The sequence below is a fragment of the Sander lucioperca genome, chromosome 4, assembly GCF_008315115.2.
Source record: "Sander lucioperca isolate FBNREF2018 chromosome 4, SLUC_FBN_1.2, whole genome shotgun sequence".
Lineage (NCBI taxonomy): Eukaryota > Metazoa > Chordata > Actinopteri > Perciformes > Percidae > Sander > Sander lucioperca.
Genome location: NC_050176.1, coordinates 38,745,902 through 38,772,104, shown reverse-complemented (window position 1 = coordinate 38,772,104; position 26,203 = coordinate 38,745,902). Strand labels below are relative to the sequence as shown.

Sequence of the window (26,203 nt, the reverse complement as noted above, 5' to 3'; positions counted from 1 at the left end):
ATTGTGTGTAAGAATAAAGTTTGGTTTGAGGTTTTTTGACTACAGGAGCCATTTAGCTTGGACTTGTGGAGTACACATACAATAGATTGGTGCGGTTCGAGCTCCAGTCTGGCAGAGCGCCTCAGTGGAGCATGGGGAACAACTGTGTCGTTTTCCTGTTTTGACTGCCACCTTCAGGAAGTTGTTCCTCTATAAATGTTTTGGATTATCAAATTCCTTTTAATAACTTTTTGTCATGAGGGACCATGCAAATTGTCGTACCTGGAAGGAGTTTGAAAAAGTAGGTTTCCGGTTTTTGTGGAAATGGGTGTGGCCTATATCACGAGATTCAGCTGAATTCAGGGAATGCATCGATGTAAGAATTTTGAATGTATGATGTATAGTGTGGGAGTTATAGGGCTAAAAGTGTTTTCTTATTTTTCTAGCGCCCCCTGCTGGTAGATATGTGTCATTTGTTTGTCTCACGCTGCCTTGCATATGTGGGGTCTTAGCCCCCTTGGGCTTGGACCCCTAATAATGTCTGACAGACAGCTCACACAGGGTAATGGACTCACAAATGCATGCCCTGTTCACAGGTGAGTCCAACAGTTTATTCACAAACTGTCAAAAAACACAGGCAAAAGTACACAGAGGCAGGGATCCAAAACCAGTATATGAACCAGGGTCATAAAACTTACAATACGCATATGGGAAAACAGGCTGGAATGCTGACACAAACGGTACAAGACCAACTGGCACAGGACACAGGGGAGACAATTGGACACAGGTGCAGCACATTAGGGGAGGGGCAGTAATCACACATGGCAGGGAGGCAGACAAAGACCAGGGCGGTGGTCGAATAGCCAATTTTGCTCAGGAAGGTTCCTAACAGAGTGAAATGACCCGGAAGTAGTTAAGTGGCTGCCATGATGAGAGCCGTTCCAATTGTCAGAGTGATAAGTAAAGGTACTTCACTGCTTCCTTTATCATCTCCTTTAGCATAGGATACACTGGACCATCCTTTACGAAAGAAAAGGAGATAATGCTGTCCCACAAGTCCTTTATTTAACTTAATTTAAAGCGACGCATCATCATTTAGCCATTAAAAATCAGAATATTAAGGTGCTCACGGAAGCCGCAGTCCTGACCGCACCGTGTGTAAAAAAATTAATCTGTGAGACAACACATCTAATAATAATAATAATGATAGTGTACTTTATGGCACTGTCTGATTGGTTTAATAAAACCGGTTAATGCGAGAAGTTTACTCTTGTCTCTGATGTGTAAAATGACAGTGAGCATATGTTTACTGAACTGTGAATGAATGGATCGCTGAATCCAAAGTTACACAGCACACCGGTCATTATATTCATTTTAACACAGAGCAGCATCCAAAACAAGTTCACCTGTTCGCCCCTCAGTGGCTTCTTTCCGTATGTATGTTTTGTTGAAAGTCACTAGAGATATGACTTGAATTTGCGGAATTGCCTTGATGGCATCCAAATCAAATAGCTTAAATCATCCAACCATACCCACCCAAATAAGTTATTTTCACTCCCCCTCTACAGTGTCTGTAATCAAATTAAATGTATTTGTCACATACGCAATCATACACAGTACAATATGCAGTAAAATTCATTGTGTACCTGTTCCTGTAGGCTATTGCTTTTTGAATGTTGTATTGTAGTGATGCATGAGTGTTTTCTTTAAAGATTAACTTGAATGATAAGAGAGGCTGCTTTCAGTAAATGTAAACGGCATGCATGCAGAAATGCTAATATTAATGTGTAGGCCAACACACACACACAATGTGTGCTCGTTGTGTGCACGTGTGTGTGTGTGTGTGTTTGTATGTGTGAATAGGTAAGACCAGTTAGTGATGGATAGGCTGTTGACAATTCAAAGATGTCAGCTGTGTAAAGTATGCTAATGCTATTCTCTGCTTAGCATCCAAACACAGCTATATATTCCACACTGTGGCTAGAGCGCTCATAATTAGCGTGTGTGCATGTGTGTGTGTTTGTGTGTGTATGTGTGTGTGTGTGTGTGTGTGTGTGTGTGTGTGTGTGTGTGTGTGTGTGTGTGTGTGTGTGTGCGTGTGTGTGTGAGTTTGCACCTGGCTGCCTACAGTGCTTTCCTTTCCATGATGACTGTAAATACAGATTATAGATAATCATTTCTTTATTACAACTACTGCTGCTCTTCCTTTTTATGTTTGTGGAACTACTGCTACAACTACTATTCACACAACAGACCGCTGCAAATTTGCAAAAGGTTTATTTGTTACATATGCACAGTATGAAATGTACAGAGTCTTTGGCGATCAGACTCCATCGCTATTGTAAATAATTTATAAGGGGTAGAGAAGCCATGAGTAGGCATATCCCCCGATGGAGTCTAGACACTGGTGGTGGGGACGGCCAACGGGAGCGGTCTGCCGGAGAGGACCCAGGGTCTCGTGGGTCACGATGAACCGCAGGTGAAAGGGGAGGAGGAGGGTTGCACGCTTTGCCTGAAATGACAACTGACAGCAGCAGAGAGAACAACAGATTTAAAGCAGGGATGCCACGCTGTGATTGGCTCGTGGAATTCATGGTCAATTCTGGTCAGTTTAACTGAAAAGTGAACTCCCTGAATCAGCTGATCAGTTTAGGAAGAGAGAGAGAGAGATAGTGGTGAGTGAAGTTTAGAAGGCTTCCTGAAAGAATTTACGCTGAGCTTCATTAGAGAGTTTGATTTTATTTTTTTATTTGTTTTGTTTTACTTGTTTTCCCATCTTTTTTTCACTTTTCTGTGACAATAATAATTGAGTAAATATAGCCTATACATATACATGTATTACAGTCAGTTGATACTTTTTCTTTTTGAATGCCGTAAAGACACCAAAAAGTACAGAGGTCTCCAAAAAAGTGGGATAAATTTGGGTGAGTGATCCAGGGGAGCCTGTACCCCATCGGGTACTTGTATGACAGGTCAGCGTCAGACCACAAAGGTTTGGGAACCGCTGCTTGTATAACTTCACTGTTGTTAGATGAGATTTGATTAGATAGACTTTATTGAGTTTCAGTGCTACGGCAGCAAAATATCAGACACACAGCACACATACAGAATATACAAGAAATAATAAACAGGATAGAATACAAGAACAAATATTTAAAAAAATATACAAAGGAAAGAATGTACAAACGTATATATACAAGTTGGGAATAAAAATGTACAACTACTTAAATAGTATTTATAAAGATGTAAGTAAAACCTGTTTGTGCAAGTTGCACTTACTGCAGTATGTGATGTATATTAGTCTTATCTAACACTTAGTAATGAAGTGTTAAAAAGTTGTATTGCCTGTGGTAGGAATGGTTTCTTGTAGCGGTCAGTGCGACACAGAAGCTGTCGGAGCCTCTTAGAGAAGGTGTAAAATGATAATTGTCGGCATGATTTCATCAATCATGTTTTAATGTTACACATACATGTAGCACAGTGAATCATTAGGATTAACTGCATTGTGGGTGGCTAGCTTAGTGACTAACTTCATTTTTTTTTTTAAGTTTTTTTTAAAAACAAAGTCAGAATTCTAAGAAAAAAGTCTGAATTATGAATTTATTCTCAGACTTTATTCTTTAAAAGTGCTCATATTATGCTAATTTTCAGGTTCATAATTATATTTAGAGGTTGCACCAGAATACGTTTACATGGTTTAATTTTCAAAAAACATGAGCACTTTAAAGTCTAAAAATGTTTGTGGTAGAAATGATTTCTTGTAGCGGTCCGAGCGACACCGGAGCTGTCAGAGCCTCTTAGAGAAGGTGCTCCGCTGTTGGACCAGTGTGTGTGTGTGTGTGGGGGGGTTATCCATGAAATATAACAGTTTGTTCAGTGACCTCCTCTCCATCAGAGCTTCAAATGTCTCCTGTTTGCAGTCAATAACGGAGCCAGCCTTCCTGATCAGTTTGTTCAGTCTGTTTTTGTCGTTCAACAGCATTCTATGAAATACAGACGTTGATATCATTTCAGCTCCAACTTCAGGAGGCAAATCAAACCAGTGACTCAATCGGAGTCAAACCCTGACTCTGTTCATCCTGTACTAACACACATGAGAGGGTGGCTGTGGCTCAGCTGGTAGAGTGGCCGTCCTACCAATCTGAAGGCTGGTGGTTTGATCCCCAGCCCTGCAGTCTACCGGTCCAAGTGTCCCTGGGCAAAACACTGCACCCTGAGTTGTTTTTAATGACTTTTGGTTATTCAAGACTCCCACGTGGCTCAAATTGTACCCTTGCTGGGATCAATTTAACTCAATATTTCAATACATTTATCTAAAGCAGAGATCTTCTCTAGGGGGTCTTCACAGTTACTGCAGGGGGACCACAAAATTATAGTTTTTTTTCAGAAACTAAAATATCTTAACATGAATCCAACATGTTATTAGCAATTATACAGCTGCCTATTTGGGGAAAAAAACAAACATGAAAACATTTATGTGTAAATGTTTATCTGATGAGCAGGTGGCACGTTGTACGGCAGCCTCGGCCCCCAGTGTATGAATATGTTTGAATGGTGAATGGTTCCTGTGTAAAAGCGCTTTGAGTAGTTGTTAAGAATAGAAAAGCGCTATATAAATGCAGTCCATTTACATTAGGTACATTTCTAAATTGCATTCAGTCCCCAGATATTTTTGGTTCAGGGTGAATTAGACTTTATAATGACTGGCTCAAACATACAGTGGTGGTTAATGACATTTCCACTTTGAGCGCTCCTATAGGAGTATGTGCTCCATCCAGTGTGGCGGCGTCCCCCTCCCACTCACTGACTGCCACCGTGTCCCGTGCTTCCCCTGCTCTCTGCTCGGGACGGCCTCATCCACTCCTCTCATTCTGCAGCAGCCGTGAGCGTTGCGCTGACAGCTTTGACAGCAGGCTAAGCTCCCAAAGGTGCCAAACACCAGGCGCCACCGTTTGGAACCAGGCAGCGCAGGGACGGGGGGGCTGGGGGATTGTGGCATGATGAGCCACATTTTAACGAAACTACATAATTCACTTAAAGATTAAAAAAAATAAAAATCTCTATATTTTCCTTAATGTTTTTTTATGTTTTGAAACATAAAAAAAGTGTCACAATTCTGAGAAAAAAGTGACTTTAATCTCAAAATTCCAACTTCTTTTTAATGTCTAAATATTTTTTTTTTCTAGCCTGATCATCTTCCGTAGATTCATGTTCAAGAAAACTTAAAAAAATAAATGAACTATAATTGTGTGCCCCCCCCACTCCCTGCAGTGTCTCTGAGGATGGGCTGGAGAAGATCTCTGCTTTAGAATTAAATATATTGAAATATTGATTTAAATTGATCGATTTGAAATCGGGTCAAATTTGACCTGAGGAAAACAGGAGGGTTAAGTCTGTTTGTGTTCAGCTGCCTCATACACAGAGAAAAAGAAAGAAGAAAGAAAGAGCTACGTGCAGACCTGCGAGCTCCTAGAGCGCAGTGCATTCTCTCACCCAGCAAACTGAAAAAGATTGCTGAAGGAACAGGCAGTCTGAAAGGAATTCTATAGTCTATATCCACGACGTTCCACTTTCCGGGATTGCTCCGGAGCTGCCGAAAATTCCGCGGGATGTCCGTCCTCTTCCTCTTTCTTTGTGTTGGCGTTCTAACCTCCGGTGGATTTATGAAGACTATGGTTAACTGCTCCTCAGATCTCTGCAGGGTAAATCCAGACAGCTAGCTAGACTATCTGTCCAATCTGAGTTTTCTGTCTCACGACTAAAACTACTTTTGAACGTACACATGTTCCACCAAAACAAGTTCCTTCCTGAGACTATTTTGCAGAGGCACCGTGGCTCCGTCCAGAGCTTAGCGCCGCCCAAGATGATTGTGATTGGTGTAAAGAAACGCCAATAAAACACAGCACGTTTCTCTCCCGTCCAGTAATGTTGTGTGGACTAGCCAGACCCTCATCAATGCCAGACTAGGAATTCTATAAAATGTGTATTATTTACAAAATGTATCAAATCCTGAGAGCAATAACATGTAAAAACCCTGGACAGAGTCAGGAGAGAGAGAGAGAGAGAGAGAGAGAGAGAGAGAGAGAGAGAGAGAGAGAGAGAGAGAGATTATTATCTGCAATTATATTATAATTATCCTGTTTAGTTGTATTATTATATCAGATGTGTTTACTTCTTGTTGTTTGCATGTATGTCTGCTCCTATTTGGCAACACATATGTGTTGATTTTTTTTATGCCAATAACGCAATTTGAAATTGCATAAAAAGAGAGAGACCCAACCACTCTAACACACACACACACACACACACACACACACACACACACACACGTACATATTTATGTATAATATTTAATGTTAAATGTTACTGTCTTTTCATTTGTATTAGAATTAGGGCTGTCAGCATTAATGCCAAAATTAAGACAGTTTTGTGTCTGCTTAATTCTTAATATCACTAATGTTGTAGGTTATTGTTTTAGTGTATTTGTTACTTTATTATTTGACATAGGCCTGTTCGGCAGGTTGTATGGGTTCATAGGGGGGTAGCTCAGTTGCTTACCAGCGTAATCAGGGAGAGTGGATGCAGGTTTGCCTCATTAGGTCCTTTCTGTAGGGGGGGGCTGGGCAATCCTAAGGTGAAGAACAATAGGTAAGGTAGTTCATAAACTGATATTTTTATAATATTTGGGGTGCCTATTGAATTGGGTGCACATATATGTATAAATAGTATTGTCGGCAGTAACTGATCTATCCAATTGTAATGATGTTTTGAGAAACTTAAGTGTAACTGTTGCTTGCTCAGGATAGCTCACCCTATAATCACCTGTGCAGGTGGTAGGTTCTAATTAGGGGGGGGCTGAGTTAAAAAGGGCTTCAGGAGAAGAAGGCTTGAGGAATCTTGGCAGCTGGCTGTGATGTTGCCTGTTTGTTTGCTGTTATTTTGCCTCAGTTTAATGTTCTGTATTTTGTTTTGAGTATAGTTTAGTGTCGTCTTTGTTAATAAAAACACAAATTGGGAACATGAAAAGCTCCTCTCCAGTCATCATTCGTGACAATAACACTTTGCCTCTGACTGCCTTCATTGACATTTTATGTGTTCATGATATCTTGACATCCGCGACTGTTCGTTCAAAACAACAATGGCGGGCGTGATAGACAGATGTCTCATCCAATCACCTGCCAGGTATTTTTTTTTGTTTCCAATGACGGCTTCTCAGATGGTTCTGTGTAGCAAACCATCTGGCGCGTCAGGTTAAAAAAGTTTTTCCAAAACTATCACATATAAAGTTAGAAGCATAAAACTTCCCAGTCCTTTAAACTGTACTTTAATTCACTAACAGTAATCATGTGTAGATCATGAGAATAGAGGCCATATTGGCTTTAGTTTCTACAGCTCTATGTACATAGTAATTAGCCCAAGGAGAGATTCATATATAAAAGCACATCTGTGCCCATACAATTATGGACAAAATCTTTTCGGCAGAAATTCTTATGGCGGAAGGTGGCAAAATAATAGGATTTATTATCATTTATTTGTAAATCCACCAACTCATCCCTGTAGCGTCTGGAGATTTTGAGGATGTTGAGCTGTGTGACATCTGTGCAACACTCAAAGCTGATGTTTTATGGCAACTGTTTCCCCAGAGGGCTGGATTTTCACACAGCACAATGCACATCACACGGTAGTGTAGATGGGCCCCCGGTATGGCCACGGCTGCCCCGACTGAACTCCTGCACCAAGCCTCAGTGCAGCTCCCAGCTAGTTATTCCACTGCTGACATTTCCAACTTCCAACTGAACTCGACTTAAGCCAAAGTACGCCGCAGTCATATCAACTTCTACTGAGAGGAGATGCTTCCACAGCTTCCAAGGCAGGACTATTTAGCATAGAGTGACATGGAGTGAGGGGAGCGGATGCGTATGGTTAGGGGGTTTTGAGGTGACAATTTGACTGGGTGGGATTGGAAAGAGGTCTAATGGAAGTGCAGGGAGGGACAGTGTGGCAGGAGGCTTGGCCTATACCGAACTTGACACACAATTAGAACATACATGGCACATACAGTATACACACACTTTTGGAGTGTATGCAAGTGTGTGTGTGTGTGTGTGTGTGTGTGTGTGTGTGTGTGTGTGAGAGAGAGAGAGAGAGAGAGCGTCCCCTGAACACACATTAGCTGGGTTGGAAGATAGGCTGGCCTTTTATACGTCCCGCTCTTCCTCACACGTGCGCGCGCGCGTGCGCACACACACACACACACACACACACACACACATACCTACCTACCTGTCATGGCTAATGCAGGAGGGGTGTGTACACTATGGGGCTCGGTGCAAGATGTCAGCACTGTCATAACGTAGGCAATGAACTGCAAGAACCAGAAAGTGACAGGAGATGGTGTGTGTGTGTGTGTGTGTGTGTGTGTGTGCGTGTTGGAAGGAGAGAGAGAGATGGAGAGGTCAAGTAATGGAGGTATCTAAAGCAGAAGAAAGTTCCAGCTCTGCGCTCCACCTGTTTCTCCTCCCAAATGCGTGACTGTCCCTCTGTCAAACAATCTGTTGTTCTAATATCAAACAGGCAGGTGGCCAGACACATTTACCCAGAGGTGAAGCTCAGAAACTGTCTCTCTCCTGTTTTCTCATACACAGAGGAAGTAGAATACTGCCAAACACCTCCATCGTATCAAGTCATTTTGTCAAATTTGAATCCTGAAGGCTTGTTGTTAAGGAGGGTTCAGTTTCTGAGTTTGAGTGCTATCATCATGGGGCCTCGGTTAGAATACAAGAGCCAGGAAACATCAGTCCACTTAACAAATTATCTTTATAGTCTCACATTGCCAGACCTTCCTCCACAGCACTGCGGAGGAGGGTCTGGCTAGTCCACACAGCATTCCTGGATGGGAGAAAAACATGCTCTGGTTTATTGGCATTTCTTTAAACCATGGGTGATTTTAGACCCTTTTTAGAGGGGCTCAGCAGTCAAATTGGTCGTTATTACTGTGACTTAAAAAGTGTCAGGTTTAGTTCCATCATAGTGTTAACAGTGTCAAAAAACGTAAGCTGACGTTGTTGTTCAGTAGCTTGCTCGGAGATTATCAGATAATGAAATTACCAGTGATGGGAATAACGGCGTTATAAATAACGGCGTTACTTTTTTTCAGTAACGAGTAATCTAATTGATTACTCTTCCCATCTTAATAACGCTGTTACCGTTACTGCCAAAAAAATACGGCACGTTACTATATTTGAAGCTGTTTTTTTCATCAGACCAACTAGATCTCTGAGTCTGAGCCGAGAGGCAAATACTTTTTTTTACTGTTCTTCCTTGGTTAGTGGGCAGTGGACGACGCACGCGCATAAATGCTGACGATTGGTTGAGGTTGAGTAACGGTTAGCCAATCAGAGGTAGAGATGGGCGGGTGTTCGAAAGCACGCAGCCACACAACGAACAACACAAGCGAGTCAGTCAACGAGAGAGAGACAGGTATGGCGTTATGAAATCAAGGAGAGGGTTAACTTTTCCTGCTACAGATTTCCCACCGTGGTCAGAAAGAACAGGGGAGACACTTAGTTTTTCTCACTATGACTCTAGAGTCGCTACTCACTCCAAAGATAATCGCCGTCACTCTCTCACTTCTCCCTCGCTCTATCACCTACTCCTCACACACACACACACACACACACACACACACACATGCCGGCTCGACGCACACACCAGTGCATAAACATCATCATAAATCATAAACATCAGTATAAACATCAGACCACTTACATTATTTGCACTACAAAGAGTGTATATATTTGTCATTTATTTTTGGTATAGTGCTTAACAAGCATAATTTAATGTTGCCCAGTTGTGGCCTGTTGAGGTGTTGTGTTATTTGTATCGATCCACTATATAAACATAATATCTACATACAGTACATGGCATTTGATTGGAGGCTAGTCTCACTTTGTCCCACAGCAACATTAAAATAGTTTAGATGTGTGTACATTGTTTCTGATAATATAGTATTGTATTAGGTGTCCATTTCATTATAACATTCAGATTTATCATAAATAATTGAACATGCACATGTATTTTAAGTTCCATTAAAGAGGGGTAGGTGGAGCTGGGGTCACATTTGAGCATTTAAAAATGTACTTAAAAGTAACACAATAGTTACTTTCTGAAGTAACTAGTTACTTTCATAATTTGTAACTGAATAACTAATTTAGTTACTTTTTGGAAGAAGTAACTAGTAACTGTAACTAATTACTTTTTAAAAGTAACTTGGACAACACTGGAAATTACTGATTTAGCGCGGGGGGGGGGTGTATCACTAACAAGGCACTGTATCCATGTCACATTCTCATTAGGGGCTGAGCCCCCCTAAAGATCTGATCCTAGAATCGCCCCTGCTTTAAACTAATCACAATCGTCTTGGGCGGCGCTAAGTGCGCTCAGATTGGAATAATTTACCTGTGAACATTCGATCCAATCTATCTCTCCACTCCTTTAAAAATGCCCTGTTTTCCTATTACAGTACCAACTGTACCTGTCCATAATCCTCTACGATACGATAACATGATATCACTTCTTCTAATATTATGAATATCCAGTTTCATTTTCATTCTTATTCTGCCTCAAACATGATTATGACTGATTGAATATGATGTCTGTTTTTGTTTGATTTTTGTTGTTTTTTTTGTCTTTTTTTGTTTTGTTGTGTCTAATTATGATTGTACTGTTTATTTATTTATTGTTAAGGACCTCCTCGAAAAAGAGATGCTGCATCTCAAGGGGTTACTCCTAATAAAGAATTTTTCAACAAGAGCAACATTGCCGCTGCAAAATAGCCTCGGGAAGGAACTTGTTTTGGTGGAACATGTGTACGTTCCAAAGGAGTTTTAGTTGTGCAACAGAAAACTCAGATTGGACAGATAGTCTAGCTAGCTGTCTGGATTTACCCTGCAGAGATCTGAGGAGCAGTTAACCAATTTACGGCGGCACCAGATCAATCCCGAAAGTGAAATATCGTTTACGATCTTAACAACACTTGTTTCCCAGTACTGAGGCTACATCCACACTACTACATTTTCATTTTAAACCAGCGTTTTAAAGCTAAGTGCTCACGCACCGTCTCAGAACTAATTTTTGTCCGTACTAACACGCCTGTAAATGCCTAGCGCAGACCATTCATGTACACTGGGCATGTGCTTGCTGAGTTTTGTATCCCGCTGAGAGTTGCATCCACCTCGCTGGAAGCAAGGAAATGCTACTACTGCTAAGTCTAATCAAACATTGATAACTCTAAATGTTCTGAATGTTCTAAATCTGATGATTTATTATCATAGACATGTATTAAGTACATTCCCACATAATTAGATTCTATTTGTTGCAAACCTTGTTGCTGCTGTTGGACCAGGGGTGTCACCGCTGCTGTTTGTGCTGCCTGAATTTGAGCTGCTGCAGACGCTACATAACCCCGTCTCCAGGCTGCCTCAGCTCCATTCACGCTCCACCCGTTTGCCCATTTTTGGCCAACCCGAGAGTACATTTTGATAGAATATTTCTTTTCACCCCATCTCTGTCAAAAGCAATCAACCATTTCTCCAGTTCAGCAGTTTGTATATATTCTCCTATTCCTGATATTTGTAAAGGTATTGTCTCAATAATAAAAAGTCATACAAATCCTGGGTAGGCAAAGGAAAATCATTGGACTGTCGGCTCTTTATGAGATGATCTAATATGAACAATCTTTTGATCGCCTTTCTATGTTAAATGTAGCGGTGTGCATGTGTATAACGGAATACACAATAGTCAATGTATTTAGTTTAAAACTGTTTTGAAAAGTGCTGTATAATTCAATTCAGAAATCATTTGTTTTCTTACATTCTGTTAGATGCAATCAAAGAAGAAATGTCAGATAACAGCGGAAACTTCTAAAGTGCACGTGCCATCAGAGAAGAGATCATCATACATATTATGCTCTCTAAACACTATTCCTCCATGTGGAGAAATGGATTCTTTGTGAAGTCAGCCATTATTCTCCTACAGTGCGGGAGCAGTTACTGTGCATCATTACCCATGGCCATAACACTACATAATGACATTTCACTATTCCTACAAATGTTAGGCTTAAATGACATGCATCCAAATGCTGTATTTTCCATTTTGTGTTGTTCATCAGATTTTTTGACCAATCAAATGAGCTGTTCAAGTTATTTCTTTTTCTGTCATCCCTGTCGTACCGTTCCCAGCGAGATTAACTTTAAATCATCTGTAAATGGCCGTTCCACTGTTTGTTGCTTGTTATAAGCCATCAGTGGAAGCTGTGCTCGGAGACTCGTTGCATGACGAGGGGGTAACACGGACTGCACTGAGCATTTCTTTCCAGCTGGTTGTGCTTTAACCTCCATCTCAGTGTGTTTTATGTAAATGTGACTTGGCCTGAAGCAACTGAAGAATAGTTTATTTCCCATCTCGAGATGTCTTCCAATGCGGTTTTGCCTGAACGGTTATTTATTTCTCCTTGTGGTAGTTGCATGTATTATAATATTATTTTAGGCAGGTGTACTACTGCAGTGATAAGGGACTAATGTGTAAATCATTTGTGTAGTCTATATTTTAATTGATGTTTGGTAAACAGCGGTGTAGACTGCTCCAGGGGGATGCTCAGGTTTTGGGACATCCCTGCTGCAATGTTAGTGCTGTTTCCTTGGTGTGCCCACAGAGTATTCTCTACTTCTAATGTTATCAGCAGACTGAATCCCAGAAATGTACATGCGTTGATTCGGACTAAGCACAGAGCAACCACCAAAAGACGTGGTAATTGTGATTGAAAAGGTGGAGGTACTCCAGGGGCCACATTCATAAAACTGTGCGTCAATGTGTGTGAATTTGCGTCAGCAATGGCGTACGGACAAAACATAGGATGTGAGTATGCAGAGTAATATTCAGATTTCTAAAACTACGCGTACGTACACCCGACTCCGGTTTTCCTTTATAAATCACAATCCAGTCTAAATGTGGCGCAGCTTTGGCGGCTTCATGTCACGGCCATAGTTGCCCTTAAATAGTCAGTGAAATTCCCCAAATTAAAATTCATCCATACCGACATCATGCGCAGAGAGGAAAACAAAGCAAAGGAATTTCACTCAGTGTTATGTTGTAGTTCTTGTTAGAGAGGTATTAAAGAGGAAAGACTGTTTGGAGGGCACAGTGTGGGCATTACTAAAACTAAAAAAGCTGTAGAGTGACAACATGTTGCAGATGCAGTTAATGCCACAGCCTCAGAGGTTGGACCGTGGCCCAAATTAAAAAGAAATGGTCCGATATTAAAGATGATGCAAAACAAAGCGCATAGTGCTACATCAAGAAAGTGTTTATGCCACGGGACAGCGGAGCTGACCCCTATTAAAGTGGGCCTGGTACGGCATGGTTACAGAGAGTGCTCCTCTCTGTAACGCTGGACTCAAAACAGCACAGAGACCCAACAGGACAGCTCTAGGAAGTCGGAACCGGCTCTGAGGCCACTCGTCCTCGTTTGTTGCCACATCTCCCAACAGTGCAAAGCCAGCCATTGTGCATCATTACGCATGGCCTGCCTTTTTATACCCATCAATTTGATTGTATCTAAAAAGCTAAAGGTGTTGGAATTAATCTACTTGTAAATTACAAATAGTTCTGGCACGGAGCACGTATATTAGTAAAACTGTATTTCTATTGCACCTCTCACATGGTTAAAACATGCTTTAGGCCTACAATAAAACAAACATTTAAGACAAAAATAAAACGATACGCAGCCATAAAAATAAACACTGTATAAAAAACTATGATACTGTATATGATGACCATATTAAAACGATGTGCTCCGTCAGACAGAGGCATCGAAAACAGCATCAGTGTATACATCATTTGTCCTGTTCATCGTAATATGTCTGAGAATAAATTCCAGAAAATGCCAATATAATTACAGAACATATTTGAGTTTTCTTTTTGCAAATATATCTTTATTTGAATTTATGATAGTATCTTGTTTTATTTTGTCCGTTTGTCTGCTAGAATATTAATCGTAAGAATGGCTTTGTGAATTCTTTATATTATTAATGAGAGGCAATATTTTGATTTGTTTTACACAACGGTCTCAGTTACACAGTTTCATGTGTTTTCACGTGTCTGCCGATGCCGTTTCTCATTTCACCCGTTTCTGTGCGTACGCCTGGGTCAGAGTGTCCGTGGAGGACTGCACATTTTCCCGTCAAGTTTGCTTTTTATAAATCCCAATTCATGCGTAGAGAGCAGCGTTCGTCTTCTTTTTCTTGTGGGTACGCCACATTTATAAATGATGCCCCAGGGGTCTCACTTATATGTGTGTAGGATCCTTACTAAAAGTGTACGTACTCCCAAAAGCCAAAAAAAGGTCAGACTTATAAAACCGTACACACACCTGTAAGCAATGTTCCCTTTATACATCAGAGATTACCTACAAGTGTGCGTATGTGAATCAGCCTCTTATCCCGCCCTGTACAAGCCCATTTTTAACCATAAATACTCAATGCAAAGCACCTCATGAATGCTGATTAGTATGTTAAAGTGCTCATATTATGCAAATTTTCAGGATCATAATTGTATTTTGAGGTTGTACCAGAATAGGTTTAGATGGTTTAATTATCAAAAAACACCATATTTTTGTTGTACTGCACATTGCTGCAGCTCCTCTTTTCACCCTGTGTTCAGGTCTCTAATTTAGCTACAGAGTGAGACATCCTACTTCTGTACCATCTTTGTTGGGATTCGCACTTGCTCAGTAGCTAGGTAAGGCTCACAATTGCTATCTAGCTGTTTCTCTAACTGCAGTCAGTACAAGGCAGGATTAGCCGTGAGACTTCTTCTAAATGAGGGCGCACTTCCAACTTTGCGTGGAATACCTGCAGAACAGGGACATGGAAGTAGTTCTTTTGTAGATTAGGGTGAACTTGTGTGTGTTGTAGCAGTGTTTTGCCATTGAGAACGAGGGGGCTAACCGTTAGCATGGTTTAGCCCCCTCGTTTCGGCTAGTGACGTAGAAAACCCAGCAGATTTTGAACAGTTCACCCGGAGACTGAAGGCAGGTTACATTCAGAAACCCGTATCTCACTCAAAACAGCATGGATGTTTTTTTTTCCAAGTTTGTATGCGTGTGGAAGCACCAGAGACACAAAATAACACCCCAAATCCCAGAAAATGATTTTTTAATAATATGGGCACTTTAATGACCCTGGCATGCAGTTGTTCTTTTGTTATGGTGAATCATGGCGACAGGTTGGAAAAGAGCAAAGAAGTGTAACTTCGGAGACACTGAGATAGAGATACTTGTAGGGGATGAGGAGGCCCAAAAACCCACATTACTTAGTGGCCACAGCAGCGGGATCACCAATTAAAAGTGTGTTTGGGAACATGTTGCTGCTGCCGTCAACTGTGCCAGTGGAACAGAGCCGACAGTGGCAGAATTAAAGGCCTACTATGTAACTTTTCCCTCTTCGGTCCCCCTACAGGTTGTCTCATTGTCTCTCATACAGCTCGCGCGGGAGTGTCTGTCTCTCTCTCTCTCTCTCTCTCTCTCTCTCTCTCTCTCTCTCTCTCTCTCTCTCTCTCTCTATATATATATATATAGCACTGTAGCCAGGCTGACAAAGAGTCATAGCTCTGTTGAGCCATCTATTCCTATAGCTCTGAGCAGTGATGACTTCATGACCTTTTTTAATGATAAAATTATAACAATTAGAGAAAAAATTCATCACCTTCTGCCCACAGCTTCTAACGACTCACCATTGGGCGCAGGAGGGCTAGAGAGAATGATAAGACCTGATACTTATTTAGACCGCTTTTATCCTTTAGACCAACAATTAATGTTAAGGGTCTCTTCAGCTAAGCCAACTACCTGTCTCTTAGACCCCATTCCAACGAGGCTACTTAAAGAAGCACTACCCGTGGTCAATACCACATTACTAGATACGATCAATATGTCCTTATTAACGGGTCACGTACCGCAGTCTTTTAAAGTAGCTGTGATAAAACCTATTCTGAAAAAACCCACCCTCGACCCTGAGGTCTTAGCCAACTATAGACCTATATCTAACCTCCCGTTTCTCTCCAAAATCCTTGAGAAGGTAGTTGCTAATCAATTGTGTGACTTTCTGCATAGAAATAGTCTATTTGAAGACTTTCAGTCAGGATTTAGAATGCATCATAGCACAGAGACGGCACTGGTGAAAATCACTAACGACCTTCTAACTGCTGCTGACAAAGGACTTGTCTCCATACTTGTCTTATTAGATCTTAGTGCTGCATTCGACACTATTGACCATACCATCCTCTTACAGAGACTGGAACATTTAGTTGGCATTAAAGGAATCGCACTAAGCTGGTTTAAGTCCTATTTTTCTGAGCGATCCCAATTTGTTAATATTAACGATAAACCATCCAAATACGCTAAAGTTAGCCATGGCGTTCCTCAAGGCTCAGTGCTTGGACCAATTCTATTCTCTTTATATATGCTTCCTCTAGGCAATATTATTAGGAAACACTCAATTATATCTGTCAATTAAGCCAGACGAAAGCGGTCAGTTGGCTAAACTTCAAGCGTGCATTAAAGATATAAAATCCTGGATGACCCACAATTTTCTGATGTTAAACTCAAACAAGACGGAAGTTATTGTGCTGGGACCCAAGCACCACCAAACTTCATTATCTAAAGATATAGGTACCCTAGATGGTATTGCCCTGGCCTCCAGCACTACTGTCAGAAATCTAGGAATCATTTTTGACCAGGATCTATCCTTTAACGCCCACTTAAAACAAACCTGATGAACAGCCTTTTTCCATCTTCGTAACATTGCCAAAATCAGGAACATCCTCTCGCAAAACGATGCTGAAAAACTAGTCCATGCATTCGTTACCTCCCGGCTGGACTACTGTAATTTTTTACTATCAGGCTGCTCAAATAAGTCCCTCAAGACCCTCCAGCTGATCCAGAATGCTGCAGCACGTGTTCTGACAAGAACTAACAAAAGAGATCACATTTCTCCTGTATTAGCTTCTCTGCATTGGCTTCCTGTAAAATCCAGGATTGAATTTAAAATCCTTCTCCTGACCTACAAAGCACTAAATGGTCAAGCACCATCATACATAGAAGAGCTCTTAGTACCTTATTTTCCATCTAGAGCACTGCGCTCCCAGAACTCAGAGCTATTTGTGGTTCCTAGAGTCTCTAAAAGTAAAATGGGAGCCAGAGCCTTCAGCTACCAGGCTCCTCTCCTGTGGAACCAGCTCCCAACTTGGGTTCGGGGGGCTGACACCGTCGCCACATTTAAGAATAAACTGAAAACCATCATCTTTGATAAAGCTTATAGTTAGGGAGTGAGGAGTTGCAGCATAGTAGAGTAGAGTAGAGGGAGGCAGGAAGTACAAGCCCGTTCCGGCAGGGGAGAGTACGAGCCCGGTCCAGGGCCCCTCTCTTTAGCCTGCCTCTCTTAGTTATGCTATTATAACTCTAGACTGCTGTGGGAAGCTCCTTCCAAGGACACAATGAGCCGCTCCCTCTTCTCTCTTTTCACTTGTCTCCTTTTGTGTGCATCTTAGTCCCAGAAATGCCTGTTACTAACCTAGCTCTGGGGAGTTTTCTCCCCGGAGTCCCTTTGCTTCTTCTTCACCCAGAACATCGCCTTGGAATTGGGTGGCACCTACACCGGGGTCCTGGGTGCAGCTGACGCTATGGACTTACTACACCCTGCTACGCTCTGCGATTCCCCGCAGTGTCCGACTGCGTCCTGCCGCGTCCAACCGCGTCCACCCAGGCTGCTGTGCCACACAACACCCCGTAACGCCCTGCTGTAGCCTACTATGACATGAACTACTACGACTACCATTGTGATCACTGTTTCACTATCTTTATTATGACTATTAATGCCACCATTCACCACTCCCCCAACTGGTGCCGTCAGACACCGCCTACCAAGAGTCTGGGTCTGTCCGAGGTTTCTTCCTAACAAAAAAGGGAGTTTTTCCTTGCCACTGTCGCAATAGCTACTGCTAATGCTTGCTCTTGAGGCAACCACTGTAATAGTTGGGGCTTCGTAAACTACAGAGTTTGGTCTAGACCTACTCTATCTGTAAAGTGTCTCGAGATAACTCTTGTTATGATTTGATACTATAAATAAAATGGAATTGAATTGAATTGAATTGAATTGAAATTGAATTGAATTATATATATATATATATATATATATATATATATATATATATATATATATTAGGGCTGTCAGCATTAACGCATTAAGGGCAGAGTGTAATGTGTTAATTTTTTTTAATTGTTTTAATCACAATGCTGACAGCTAACGCTAAACGGTGTAAAGTTTGACTGTGTTTTACTGTAGAGGATTCAACACCGGGATGTAACAATCTGTAGCTGCTGTTGTCGGAAAAACACAGACGGTGCGTTCATGAAACTGGTAATTTACAGCCTCGTGGTGCATTCAAAGTTGTTGTTAAATGCCCTTTTCCCATCTGGTGGTTGTTTTTGTCATTCAACAGCAATTTACTAGTAAAATAAGTTATTGTTATTGTTATACATTATTATTAAACATTTAATTTTGACGATATGGCCTTAGCAATAAACAAGCCATTCTTTAATGTCGCCAACTGTTTAGTACCCTTCTTTCTTTCTTAAAAAGTATCAGTTCAGGCACCGTTAAGGCACTGGTACCGTTTTAAAAGTACCGCTTTAGCACCGGTATCCAAACCAAACAATACCACCCTAATATTGACTCTAGATTCAAATGTGTGACTAGATTAAATATATAATAAACAAATACAAATCTTAAAATCAAGTTCATAAAGTCATTTTCTTTGCATTCATTTGATTCCCAATCAAGATACACTGGTAAGAATTGCTTTCCATTGTTAATATGTACTTAAAAACTGTTCTGAAATGCAAAATAATAGAATTTTAATCATGTGATAAAACATGCGATTAATCGCGATTAACTATAGAAATTCAAAGATTAATCGCGCTTAAGAAAATGTAATCGTTTGACAGCCCTAATATGTATATATACAGTATATATATATATATATATATATATATATTAGGGGTGGAACGGTACACAGAAGTCACGGTTCGGTTCATACCTTGGTTCAGACATCACGGTTTGGTACGAGTTCGGTACAATGGAGAGAAAAGCAAAACAAAAATGCAGACGGCAAATTTTTTTTTTTATTGTGCATGTCCAGTGTTTCCCACAGATTTGAAAGCAATTTGTGGCGTGGGTGGGCGGGGGGGTTTCAGAGTAAAAAACTGACATAACATTATTTATTATACGTTTATTTGATCCACAGCTGCTATATAGTGTTTTGACCTCGACAACCCAACTGCATTTTACCACAAACTTGCAACTAGTTAACTTTCTAAAGCAGGCGCAATCGCTTGTTTGCTAAGAGTGAGGTCGGTGATTGTGAATGTGTGATTGTGTAAAGGTGTTCACGAGATAGATACCAACCTTTAGTGAACTTGTGAATTTCGCCAGCACTACCACTCTCTCGCCTGTACTACTGGAACTGACTGGTCCTCTAAGTCTTGTGGGTCGTCACCACTCGCCATACTCGTCCTTAGTGCTGCTATCTCTGACTCATTAAAACTGCATACATAGGCAGAGATCGGCTACATAGGCAGCGCGCCAATCAGCTTCAGAGCTAAGGCGGGGCTACAGATTAGGGGTCCCTAAAGAACCCGCGTATCTAACCGTAGTTCCGCATTACATTAGTTCCACATTACATTAATTAATTTGCACGCAAGTTTTATTTATTTTTATACTGTGTATTCTCCGTGTAAATTCATGCACCGAACCGTGACGCCCGTACCGTTTCAGTTCAATACAAATACATGTACTGTTCCACCCCTAATATATATATATATTCTTTTTTTCTCAATATGCATATATACAATACTACATTAATTTTACATTGTTTATATCCATTTGTTTTATTCATTTGCAATACTGTATACAGACATTCTAATTCTTCATTTATACTTTATTTGTTCATATTGTCCCTTAATATCTTAACTTATTTTTATATTATTTCTTCCTAACGCACTCTCTTTGTTTTTAGATTCAGATTTTGAGATTAACAACAACTTATTGTCTAAAACAAGACATGGATACATATGCATGGTACAAACTGTATAACTTGCCTTCAAACAATTGTAAAGTCATTAGTTGGAGCCAAGTATGTGTTACCACTCAGCTTTGCCAGTGTGCACCCCCAACCCCCCTTTCCCCACAAAACATTGTAAAAAGAGTTTGCACCTTCACTGTTTACAATTTAGTTATTTAGCTGACGTTCTCAACCTGACTTCTGGCCGGGAATTTAACAGTGGAACAAGTCAGCACATTCTTTTTCTATGAGGGTTGCAAAGCTGCTGAAGAAAAGTGAAAAAAAAAACTGAAAATGCAAATACAGGAAATGATTTGGAGATTCTGCGATATGTAAAACATTCCAGTAAATAAATAATAATATGGTAAATATTGTGGTGAATATGCAGTCGAGGCAGATCCAAGCACATGCACATCATTAACTCATCCAACCTCTGTGTTGTTGTGTTGAGGAGGGAAAGGGAAGGACAGAGGGATGGAGTAAAAGACAGACAAAGGGTGGGAAAAAAAGAGAGAAGGAGGTGGTAAGTAGGAGAATGCAAAGAGAGATATGATGCTGAGAGAAATGAAGGGTAAAACAGAAATGAGGGAAAGCGTGAAAAAAAAACAAGAGCCACTAAAACGAAGTAGAGAGAAGGGAGGAAGTTAGAGCCAAACGGGGAAATGGAGGGCACATGAGAGAAAGAGAAAGTGGAACAATATCCAGGAGGCAGACAAGCGGAAACTTCTTCTGAATGGAAAGAGGTGGCACTTCACACCTCTATAGTGCTATCTCACTATTGAAAAGAGCTCATTTCCAAGGAGGCAAACAGACGCTGAGGACCACACACACATGCACACGCACACACACACACACACACACACACACACAGACACACACACACACAGACACACACACACACGGGTCCCATTTGGAGGCGAGGAGTGTACTTTTCTTTCCACTCACAATCTTGCGAGGAAATCTCTCTTTTCACCTTCCAATGCATACCAATTCAAGATATTTACATAGTCGGTATACCAGTGTGTGTGTGTGCGTGTGTGTGTGTGTGTGTGTGTGTGTGTGTGTGTGTGTGTGTGTGTGTGTATGTATGCATGTATGCAGAAACAGCACTTAGGACAGGGTTCTCAAAAGTATTACTCAAAGGTCCGCATCTGATTTTTATTCAAGGTCAGAGTTACGTAACGATTGGCAATAACAAAATATCATTCAATCAACTCACTTAAAACTTTTACAGTAAGCAACATAAATTCAAGTTCAGTACTCGGTTTATATTGCAGAGAATGTTGTCTGCGTTGAGTTTTGAAATGTGGAACCACACTTGCTCCCTGTTCACAGCAGCAGTAAAACTGGATTTCAACTTTGTAAATAATCCGCAGTTCACATGCGTGCCGAACCGTGAGGATATGGAACATCACTAACAATTTACTGATCAAAAGAAAAGGTTACACTTCATAACGTATTGTATTCATTCCCCCCCTCCTCCACACAGTTGCTTGTGACAAAGGGGGAAACGGAGAATTAAAAAAACATCACGGCCTCTTCAGAAAAGGTAATTATCTTTACTCGAGTTTCTGCACGGGAAGGTTGCCGGACAACACCATTTTGTAAACCTAGCCAGACTGAGAAATCCAGAGAGAGTTGTGTGGAGCTGTTGTAGCAACTTATTTGGCAATGGCTTGAATGTAACGGACGTTCATTATTATAAAAAAGTTACACACTGGGTGCCTGGGTAGATCACCTGGTAGAGCGTGCGCCCATATACAAAGGCTCAGTCCTCACCGCAGCGGCCGCACGTTCAGTTCTGACCTGCAGCCCTTTGCTGCATATCATTCACCCTCCTTCTCCCCTTTCATAAGCTGTCCTATCGAATAAATAAAAAATAAAAAAATGTTACGCACTAAAGCTTTAAACAATAAATCAGAGCGAAGTATATTCAGACAGACAATATGAGAAAAATAATGGGGTTCTAGTAGAAGACCAAAATAAGTATGAACCTGAAAATGAGCATGATATGGGACCATTTACCATTTACCAAGAAGTTAAGCTGAGTATAGTGAAGGGTCTGGAGAGTCTGGACAGTCTAGAGTCAAGAGAAGTTAACTAAAAAAGCCAGTACATGAACAAAGGACACGACAAAGATGGGGGACAATCATATTGTGTAACTTAATGAGATTAAGAGGGCATCCACAGTATTTAAAAACAAGTATGACCTTCTCTGGAAAGGGGTGGCTCAGAGTCTCACCCACTGGGCTTTCAGGCACCAGAACACAGGATTGAAGAGGAATAGTGGAACCACCCTGCAAGACAGAGGAAGAGGGATGAGGGCGGATGCAGGAGCTGAGCAGATGGGGATGCAGCTAGTGGGCTGCACCAGGAAGACAACAGGAAGTTCAAGCAAAGCTTTAGAAGGAACCAGGCTGGAACTGGGAGAGGCCAGAGTCGCACTGTCGGGATGCAGAGGAAGAAGGAAAGACAGCTTCAGGAACCTCCACCTCAATAATGTTTCCTTGGCACACTCCTGCTTTTAAATGACAGCCAGGAGCTTCTGGAAACCCAGGTTCTCATTTAGATGTTCTCCATCAGAACCAAAAAATAATGCCATGAAAATGACCAGTTCTGGGAAAGGGCATGTGGAAGCTGAATGCAAAAACTCTGAAACAGCTGATTGAGTAAAAGGCAGATTTACATGGGTCAAATCGTGAGGGGCTGAGGCAGGAACTATGATATTCACTGAAAAGAAACGGGTCAAACGATCAGGAAAGCTGGTGGTGAAAACCAGCCCTCTAATTCTGCAAGAAGACTGACGAGGAAGTGAGAAGACACACTGGAACTGAAGAGAAAGCTTAACCCGTCTTTCACAGAACACACATGTGTGCATAGTTTGCATAAGCTAGAGCACAGGATAATGAGTATTTCTCTCTGACAAGAAGGTAACCATAATGCGATGGACAACATGCTTAAGATTTTTAACCAAAGTCCTTATAAGATCCTAGATTGCATAACTTCAGAAGTTCAGAAGAGCACCCATCTGGTCTCAACAGAGAAAGTGACGTTCTTCCACCTCCTGTAACTGACAGAATGCCATAGGATGCACCCACATTCTCAGGAGAACGCTCCTGCTGGTGGGTGACGTAATGTGAGCATGTCACAGAAATCAATATGGTGGCCGGCTGGTAACATACAAACTTGTATAACAGTCATTCTCATGAACAGGTTTGCATGATATTGTACGAAAAAGAATGTACACCAAAATGTAAGACATTGAAGATAACAAAACTAGGAGGCTGGTCACGTGGCACCTGCTACAGTGGCCGGCTACAAGCTCATGACGCCCAGCAGCAGTTGGTTAGTTGTTTAAGCCGCTACAGAGCTTTGTGACGCCGTCACAGTTTGGTCGTATCAGCGGCAGTTAGTGGATGTGTTTGGCAGCTACAGAGCTCTGTGACGCCGGCCAGGGTGCTCCGCATGGTGCTCAGCATGGTGCTCCGTTGAATCAGTGGTAAGTGGTTCAGTTACCCGAGAATAGGTGACTTTGAGCCGGGTACAGAGCACCGCAAACTGCTGGTCATTTCGGTGGACAATACGGTTCAAGTTTAGGGGTTATGCGGCAACGAAAGTTAAATTTAGGCACCAAAACGACTAGTTAAATTTAGTAATAAGATCATTGTTTCGATTAAAACACTACCAAGGAACAGGCATTTCCCTGGGAATCGAACTCCACTCCCTGGCATGAAAGTCCTGTGTTTTGACACCCACCCATTTACTCAACCTCCTCCCTATGCAGTCTTCTTATACAGAAGCAGTCAATGTGGTGAATAAAGCGTAAAAAAAACAAAAAAATGACGAATTATAGTGCTTTACTTTTTTGTAGCTTTTTGAACGTATGGTTCATGAGAACAGGCTGAACAGTTAAATGTTAAGCTGAAATATGTTTCTGAAAACATTTTAGGTGAGGAATTGGCAATACAGATCAGAATCTTGGTTTATATTTGATCAGCACTGTCTAGTTTTATAGTTTCATCTGAGTTTTTTCAGCCTCTGTTTTTGCTATACAGGAAACAATATGGTGCCCAAACTGTCATATTGCCAAAACAAAGCCAAACTTTGCACTAAAATATGTTTCTGAAATTATTTTAGGCGAGAAACACAGTAACAGAATCTTGGTTTATATTGGATGAGCACTGTCTAGTTTAACGGTTCCATTTGAGTTCGGTCTGAGTTTCAGAGAAAGGGCGTCTCTCTCCCTCAATCGGCTTCTATACTCTGTGTTCATATGCGGAAGTACAAACCCCAATTCCGATGAAGTTGGGACGTTGTGTAAAACATAAATAAAAACAATACAATGATTTGGAAATCCTTTTCAACCTATATTCAATTGAATACACTACAAAGACAAGATATTTAATGTTTAAACTAGGACAAGGGCATGTTTACCACTGTGTTACATCACCTTTCCTTTTAACAACACTCAATAAGCATTAGGGAACTGAGGACACTAATTGTTGAAGCTTTGTAGGTGGAATTCTTTCCCGTTCTTGCTTGATGTACGACTTTAGTTGCTCAAAAGTCCGGGGTCTTCGTTGTCGTATTTTGTGCTTCATAATGCACCACACATTTTCAATAGGAGACAGGTCTGGACTGCAGGCAGGCCAGACTAGACTAGACTCTTTTACTATGAAGCCACGCTGTTCTAACACGTGCAGAATGTGGTTTGGCATTGTCTTGCTGAAATAAGCATATGCTGCTCCAAAACCTGTATGTACCTTTCAGCATTAATGGTGCCTTCACAGATGTGCAAGTTACCCATACAATGGGCACTAATACACCCCCATACCATCACAGATGCTGGCTTTTGACCTTTGCGCTGATAACAATCTGGATGGTCCTTTGCTCTTTGGCCCAGAGGACATGACGTCCATGATTTCCAAAACCAATTTGAAATGTGGACTCGTCAGACCACAGCACACTTTTCCACTTTGCTTTAGTTCATCTCAGATGAGCTCGGGCCCAGAGAAGCCGTCTGCGTTTCTGGGTGTTGTTGATATATGGCTTTTGCTTTGCATGGTAGAGTTTTAACTTGCACTTGTAGATGTAGCGACAAACCGTCTTAACTGACAATGGTTTTCCGAAGCATTCATGGGGATGCTCCTTTTATACCCAATCATGACACTCACCTGTTTCCAATTAACCTGTTCAGCTGTGGAATGTTACAAACAGGTGTTTTTTTTAGCATTCCTCAACTTTCCCAGTCTTTTGTTGCCCCTGTCCCCGCTTTTTTGGAACGTGTTGCAGGCATCAAATTCAAAATAGGTGAATATTTGTAAAAAAACAATACAGTTTATCAATTTGAACATTAAATATCTTGTAGTGTATTCAATTGAAGTAGTTAAATTAGTAGTTCAAGCAGCAGCCCTAGAGCTAGCAGGCTGGCCTGTGAGTAGGGAGACCTGGGCACTGGTAAGATGGAGGGAAGTTTAACATAGTTCATTTACACATACTACCAACATTATTATGATACAATGTTGGTTGAATATTGGCAACGTATTCCTTTAATTTGGCCCTTGTATATTTTTATAGATAGAGAGTCCCCACAATTATATAAAGGAATCTTGTGTTACTTTACATTGGTGACTCTTGTAGGCATTAAGGGCTCTTTACTGTGCTACTTTAGCATCATATGTTCCAGGGATCATCTTTAAGCCAATATGGTCATTACATCAAAATCGTATGGCTTTTAACTTATAAAAATAAAACCTTAGTTTCTTTAAAGTGTTTGTTTAGCCATTGTATCAATTGCAGCCTGTGCTAACTACATTAACTATCTATTTAATACTTGCTTAGGATGAAGCCATCTGTTTGAGCATCTGTGACTACCACTGTATGGCCCTAATGAGACAACCTGATAACTAAAATCATGGTGACTAACATTTATTTCCACATGTGCAAGGCTGAAAAGTGTCTGTGCATTTATGTAACATCTGTACCTTATATATATATATATATATATATATATATATATATATATATATATATATATATGTAATTATTGCAT

At 41.0% G+C, this 26,203-nt stretch overlaps 1 long non-coding RNA gene across 1 annotated transcript; it reads left to right on the top strand.

Annotated features, from left to right (window-relative positions):
* Nucleotides 1–5,874: 5,874 nt before the first annotated feature.
* Nucleotides 5,875–25,668, top strand: LOC116046953. Its single transcript, XR_004104273.1, has 3 exons — nt 5,875–5,885; nt 23,561–23,571; nt 25,574–25,668. It is a non-coding gene; the product is annotated as an uncharacterized LOC116046953 (long non-coding RNA).
* Nucleotides 25,669–26,203: the final 535 nt, after the last annotated feature.